Below are 7,661 nucleotides of genomic sequence, written 5' to 3'. Positions count from 1 at the left end.
TTCTCAGTTTCCTCATAAGCTGGCGGTCTCCTTAGTTTCCTCATAAGCTGGTGGTCTCCAGTTTCCTCATAACCTGGTGGTCTTCTCAGTTTCCTCATAAGCTGGCGGTCTCCTTAGTTTCCTCATAAGCTGGTGGTCTCCAGTTTCCTCATAAACTGGCGGTTTATGAGGTTTCCTCATAAAATGGTGGTCTCCTCCTCTGATGCTGACTACACTGCGGGAAGTCCTCACACAACTGCCATTTTGTATTTTATTAGCATAAGCCCACCCACTTTCTAGATGTTTCTGTTAGCTGTTGTAATGCACTAAGGAGGCAGTTGGTGGTGCTGTTACCTAACTCCCTGTGTGTGGTGTGTGTGATAGTAGTGATCCATCTCTACTATAGCTTCTCTCTATCATAAATAGTAAAACTGACGTACTAACTACCATTACACAGGCTCCATTCTCGGCCTAGCCCTAGGGCGGTTTTGTTAGTTTCCTTGTATAGCCTCCTTGTTGCTGGGCGTCCTCTCGTTCCTCAAGTTCAGCCAAGGAGGGAGAGAACAATAAGGGGGCAGCTGTTTCCTCACCAAGGACCCTAGATGAAGCTCTCAATGTCTTCTGTCCATCTGTGTCTCATGTGGAGCGGCATCCATGGCAGGTCAGGGTTTCTCTCTTGTGAGGTGATGCTGTTCTGCCCTGGACTGGATGTACACGAGAACAATCCCATTCCTTGCCAAGAAGCGGACATCTTAGGGTGAGTAATATACCTCAGCAGTGCTTCCTGTAATACAGGGATGAAGCTCATTTGCATTAAAACGGATAACCACGTTTGAATTCAAAATTGCCAAACCATTTAAGCCCCTCCCCACTTTGATCAGCACCTCCCCCAACTGACCAGAAACATCCTTTTATGCAAATTTACGTTAGCTCAACCTCTTTTTTTTATATCTGAGACATTAGAGGTCTCCTCTAAATACACAGCGCCCCCTAGTGACGTATTCTGATTACACTCCCCTATAGATTCTTATACCAACAGGGTGTAAATAATGAAGATAAATCCACAGGCCACGCTATATAACATTATAATGTACAGAGCCAGTATACAGTCTATGACACCAGATGTGGAGCTCCCCTTTAATTATTCATTGCGGCAGTAATGGACTTCTCTCCATTACCATAAACATATTCATATTAGTATCTCCTCGCCGGGACCTTGGAAGGCTAACGCCTGGCCCCCTGCGCTTCGGTCCCCGCCATCAGGGAGAGACGCGTCTAATTGAATTCATGTAAATTATCCCTTTTAATTTAATGTGTTTATTTTTCCGCCTTTTCCTCCCAGGAGTAATAAATGTAATTTCTCCCGGAGATTCAGAGTAATTACCAGTAATTTATACATTATATATGCAGGGTTTATGGCCTCCGGCTGCTCCATGGCCGGGGGGACGCTGGGACTTGTAGTTCTTCAGTTCGAACACAATGTTGCTCTATGTCTCTGTAGGTTGTATACCTGATAAGTGGAGCTCCGACCCCCAAAAAAAACATAAGAACATAGTAATCTTAAAGGGGTTGTCTGGTTTATAGATCATCTCTTGCCTTGGAGGACCCGACATAGCTGAGGATCACAAAGACAGCCTATTGATTACAGTGTAATGCTTCATCTCTCCTGTGGTGGCGCTGTGGGGAATTAAGCATTTGCTTACAGATTGCAGCTGATCACCGAGATCCTTGGTGGTGATTTTATTGTCAAAGACTCTTCAAGCGAAATGGGACTGAACAAACTGGAGAAACCTTTGTTGGACGAACATTTCTTTTCCTTCTATTTATTACTAAGCCTGCTGTGCTATTATACCTGCCCCTTAGTAATAAACCTGCTGTGCTATTATACCTGCCCCTTAGTAATAAACCTGCTGTGCTATTATACCTGCCCCTTAGTAATAAACCTGCTGTGCTATTATACCAGCCCCTTAGTAATAAACCTGCTGTGCTATTATACCTGCTTCTTAGTAATAAACCTGCTGTGCTATTATACCTGCCCCTTAGTAATAAACCTGCTGTGCTATTATACCTGCTTCTTAGTAATAAACCTGCTGTGCTATTATACCTGCTTCTTAGTAATAAACCTGCTGTGCTATTATACATGCTGCCTAGTACTACCTGCTGTGCTATTATACATGCTGCCTAGTACTAACCTGCTGTGCTATTATACATGCCGCCTAGTACTAACTTGCTGTGCTATTATACCTGCCCCCACTAATAAACCTGCTGTGCTATTAAACCTGCCCCCTAGTACTAAACCTGCTGTGCTATTATATGTGCCCCTAGTATGTGCCCCTATAGCAGCTATGTACTCAGCCTCCATTGTAACCGGCCTCCATTGTACCCGGCCTCCATTGTACCCGGCCTCCATTGTACCCGGCCTCCATTGCTCCTATCATTATATGGGCCCTAGGATGCACCATGTGGCTCTTCTTGACTTGTTCTTTACAGATTCATGAAGGTAACAATGGAGCGCGCAGCATCAAGTACACAGCACCGTCCCCTGATGAAGGCGAATTACCAGTCATATAATTATCCTGGTGTAATGGACATGATGGAATCCCAGGAAAAGGACGGAAAGGTTAAGCGGGAGACGATTACCCGGAATGAGCGCCGTGATCTTTCTCCGCAGAGCGTCTTATAGGGTTGGGGAAGATTTCTATTTGCATCAAGGAATGAGCTTCACCTGGACGCCACATCGTATTTATGTGTAGGTGTAGGTGTGTGTGTGTGTGGGGGGGGCGGACATGGCGGAGTGAGGTACAGGGCAGATGGCAGGTGGAAATTCCAACATAAATAATTCACATTACAGTCATCATACACAGATTATAATCTCCAGGAGTCCATGGTCCTAGTCACTGCGAGTAGGAAGAAATTAAAGGGATTGTTCACTTTCAACAACAAGAATTTATAAAAAGAGTCCCCAACAAAAACATGATTGTAGACGATCCCAAAGACGATCACTGATCAACTGTAAAGAGTCTAAGAGCGCCACCACAGGTCAAAAAAAACATTACACAATTCTCACTGAAACTAATAGTCGTTATATTTCTGTATATAGGAGCAGTATTATAGTAGTTATATTCCTGTATATAGGGGGCAGTATTATAGTAGTTATATTCCTGTATATAGGAGCAGTATTATAGCAGTTATATCCCTGTATGTAGGAGCAGTATTATAGTAGTTATATTCCTGTATATAGGAGCAGTATTATAGTAGTTATATTCCTGTATATAGGAGCAGTATTATAGTAGTTATATTCCTGTATATAGGGGCAGTATTATAGTAGTATATTCCTGTATATAGCAGCAGTATTATAGTAGTTATATCCCTGTATATAGGAGCAGTATTATAGTAGTTATATTCTTGTATATAGGAGCAGTATTATAGTAGTTATATCCCTGTATATAGGAGCAGTATTATAGTAGTTATATTCTTGTATATAGGAGCAGTATTATAGTAGATATATTCCTGTATATAGGAGCAGTATTATAGTAGTATATTCCTGTATATAGGGAGCAGTATTATAGTAGTTATATCCCTGTATATAGGAGCAGTATTATAGTAGTTATATTCTTGTATATAGGAGCAGTATTATAGTAGTTATATCCCTGTATATAGGAGCAGTATTATAGTAGTTATATTCCTGTATATAGGAGCAGTGTTATAGTAGTTATATTCTTGTATATAGGGGGCAGTATTATAGTAGTTATATTCCTGTATATAGGAGCAGTATTATAGTAGTTATATCCCTGTATATAGGAGCAGTATTATAGTAGTTATATTCCTGTATATAGGAGCAGTATTATAGTAGTTATATTCCTGTATATAGGAGCAGTATTATAGTAGTTATATTCCTGTATATAGGGGCAGTATTATAGTAGTATATTCCTGTATATAGCAGCAGTATTATAGTAGTTATATCCCTGTATATAGGAGCAGTATTATAGTAGTTATATTCTTGTATATAGGAGCAGTATTATAGTAGTTATATCCCTGTATATAGGAGCAGTATTATAGTAGTTATATTCCTGTATATAGGAGCAGTGTTATAGTAGTTATATTCTTGTATATAGGGGGCAGTATTATAGTAGTTATATTCCTGTATATAGGAGCAGTATTATAGTAGTTATATCCCTGTATATAGGAGCAGTATTATAGTAGTTATATTCCTGTATATAGGAGCAGTATTATAGTAGTTATATTCCTGTATATAGGAGCAGTATTATAGTAGTTATATTCCTGTATATAGGGGCAGTATTATAGTAGTATATTCCTGTATATAGCAGCAGTATTATAGTAGTTATATCCCTGTATATAGGAGCAGTATTATAGTAGTTATATTCTTGTATATAGGAGCAGTATTATAGTAGTTATATCCCTGTATATAGGAGCAGTATTATAGTAGTTATATTCTTGTATATAGGAGCAGTATTATAGTAGATATATTCCTGTATATAGGAGCAGTATTATAGTAGTATATTCCTGTATATAGGGAGCAGTATTATAGTAGTTATATCCCTGTATATAGGAGCAGTATTATAGTAGTTATATTCTTGTATATAGGAGCAGTATTATAGTAGTTATATCCCTGTATATAGGAGCAGTATTATACTAGTTATATTCCTGTATATAGGGGCAGTATTATAGTAGTATATTCCTGTATATAGCAGCAGTATTATAGTAGTTATATCCCTGTATATAGGAGCAGTATTATAGTAGTTATATTCTTGTATATAGGAGCAGTATTATAGTAGTTATATCCCTGTATATAGGAGCAGTATTATCCTAGTTATATTCCTGTTTATAGGAGCAGTATTATAGTAGTTATATTCCTGTATATAGGGGCAGTATTATAGTAGTTATATTCCTGTATATAGGAGCAGTATAATAGTTATATTCCTGTATATAGGAGCAGTATTATAGTAGTTATATTCCTGTATATAGGAGCAGTATTATAGTAGTTATATTCCTGTATATAGGAGCAGTATTATAGTAGTTATATTCCTGTATATAGGAGCAGTATTATAGTAGTTATATTCCTGTATATTGGGGCAGTATTATAAAAAAAAAGTTATATTATATTTAGTATATTGAGCATAATATCCCTCCATTTGCAGAGATCAGTCATTCCCATCAGTTATGTTGGCAGGCAGAGAAGACGAGCAACTTATTTGCTGCATTGATTTTCCAGCCTGCACAATCTGAGATGACACGGATGGGGAAGATAATCTATTTGTCTGGTGTCAGTGTCGGTGACTCGTGAAGATTAATGAGAAGCTGCTGCCGAGTTATTTCAGTGCTGTTAGATGGGGATGATATGTAAGTGCTGGAATCTGAACGTGTTCTTGGAAAATATTTTTGACTATTTACCAGAACTTCCATTATTCTATTATCTTGTTTCTGCTATACACAGATAACCCCTCCTGATAGAAGTTCATGGTTCTGTATTGGGTCCAGACCCAGGAGTATGATACAATTCATGATATTCCAATCACATAGATGGAGTACATGTTTTACATGGACCCTTATCCTTCATTCAGTATCCCCATCCTCAGTGTCAGACATGGACTCGGCTGTGACCAACAATGTCAGCTCAGCTGGATTGTCTATGGGAAATTTACCTTCTGCCCACAGCTTGTCCAGTAGGTGCACCAACAATACTCATACCTGGGGGTGCTTGTCCAGTAGGTGCACCAACAATACTCATACCTGGGGGTGCTTGTCCAGTAGGTGCACCAACAATACTCATACCTGGGGGTGCTTGTCCAGTGAGTGCACCAATAATACTCATACCTGGGGGTGCTTGTCCAGTGAGTGCACCAATAATACTCATACCTGGGGGGGCTTGTCCAGTAGGTGCACCAACAATACTCATACCTGGGGGTGCTTGTCCAGTGAGTGCACCAATAATACTCATACCTGGGGGGGCTTGTCCAGTAGGTGCACCAACAATACTCATACCTGGGGGTGCTTGTCCAGTGAGTGCACCAATAATACTCATACCTGGGGGGGCTTATCCAGTAGGTGCACCAACAATACTCATACCTGGGGGTGCTTGTCCAGTGAGTGCACCAATAATACTCATACCTGGGGGGGCTTGTCCAGTAGGTGCACCAACAATACTCATACCTGGGGGTGCTTGTCCAGTGAGTGCACCAATAATACTCATACCTGGGGGGGCTTATCCAGTAGGTGCACCAACAATACTCATACCTGGGGGTGCTTGTCCAGTAGGTGCACCAATAATACTCATACCTGGGGGGCTTGTCCAGTAGGTGCACCAATAATACTCATACCTGGGGGGGCTTGTCCAATGGGTACACCAACACTACTCATACCTGGAGGTGCTGGGTGCTTGTCCAGTAGGTGCACCAACAATACTGGAGGTGCTGGGTTTTGGAGGCACATTGGTGCTCAAGGGGAAGAGAGGCAGGTGCTGTCAGTGAGAGGGTGTGGATTAAGTTAGGGAATAGTAGTTTAGAGTGGAGGACTTTAGAGGCAGCTTGTTCAGTGAGTGCACTAACACTACTCTTACCTGGGGGTGCTTGTCCAGTGGGTGCACCAACCCTACTCATACCTGGAAGTGCTGGGTTCTTGTCTAGTGGGTACACTAACACTACTCATATATGGGTTTTGGAGCCACACTGTTGCTTGAGAGAAAGGGGAACAGGTCTTCAAACACGCATGGTGCTGTATACCCATAGAAGTATCCAAATCAAGAGAGAAAAAGCTGCTTAAACCGAGACCAGACACACCAGTGAGTTACCCAGCCCAAGCCAAAAGATGGAAGAAGAGTACAGACTACTATCCTGATGTTCTTACTGTTTCTAAGTCTGGTACGTTTGTTGATTCAGAAGTTCTACCTATTAAGCATCTGTAGAAGTAAAGCTTTTAAGTTCTCATCCAGAAACTCCTTGTCTCCTGGACTTTATTTACCACCTGGGGTACAGCCAAGTTCTATCTATTTACTCTCTGGGTGGCCTTGTATCTTGAGGCCTACATGACAGAAGCAGTGGTGAGACAAGAACATGCAAGACAGATTGTCTTTGTCACCCAGGCTCCGTTTCATGACAGCTCCTGCTTACCACATAGATTATGGCGTCACGAACAGGATTTTGAAGAATCACCACTCAGTGTGAGGTCCTGTGTTGAGCGAGATGCAAGTGGCTATTACTCAATACTCAGTGATATGAAGGCAACAGGCTCTGCATTCAAGATGGTGTAGAAGGAGATCAATGAAATAAAATCTGCTGCCATCATGGAAGGTCACCAGTGGTTCTGGAGGGATAAGTAGGAAATGTTGGCTCTTTTGCTCTTGAAAGAGAGTTACTTTGGCCAGCTGTAAGGTTGCTACATCGCTTTTATGTGGTTGGGCCAAAGCCTTGTCTTGATGTGTATGAGGAAAAGCTGTTCTTGCAAAGATTGGATGGTGGTAAAGCTTCAAAAGATGCTGTATGTAGGAAAGTTGGAGCAAGGGCGCCATAATCTGGGTCAACATAAAGAGAGACTACGGCATCATACTCAAAGAGGTCTTTGTTTACTGGAGGTCATTGAAGAATCCCTACTGGTCTAGGACCCTAAAAATCTGTAGTGTTGACAGAAGATGGAAGGGCCAAGCAGCTGGTGGGCCACAGCAGTTA

At 41.2% G+C, this 7,661-nt stretch overlaps 1 long non-coding RNA gene across 1 annotated transcript; it reads left to right on the top strand.

Moving 5' to 3' along the window:
* Positions 1 to 370: 370 nt before the first annotated feature.
* LOC138771854 (uncharacterized) lies at positions 371 to 6,217 on the top strand. The gene is made up of 3 exons (XR_011359683.1): positions 371 to 736; positions 5,139 to 5,340; positions 5,435 to 6,217. It is a non-coding gene; the product is annotated as an uncharacterized lncRNA (long non-coding RNA).
* Positions 6,218 to 7,661: the final 1,444 nt, after the last annotated feature.

Source organism: Dendropsophus ebraccatus, chromosome 1 (assembly GCF_027789765.1).
Source record: "Dendropsophus ebraccatus isolate aDenEbr1 chromosome 1, aDenEbr1.pat, whole genome shotgun sequence".
In the NCBI taxonomy this organism is placed as follows: Eukaryota; Metazoa; Chordata; class Amphibia; order Anura; family Hylidae; genus Dendropsophus; species Dendropsophus ebraccatus.
The sequence above is the reverse complement of the archived record's forward strand: the minus strand, read 5'-3'. Positions and strand labels throughout refer to the sequence as shown.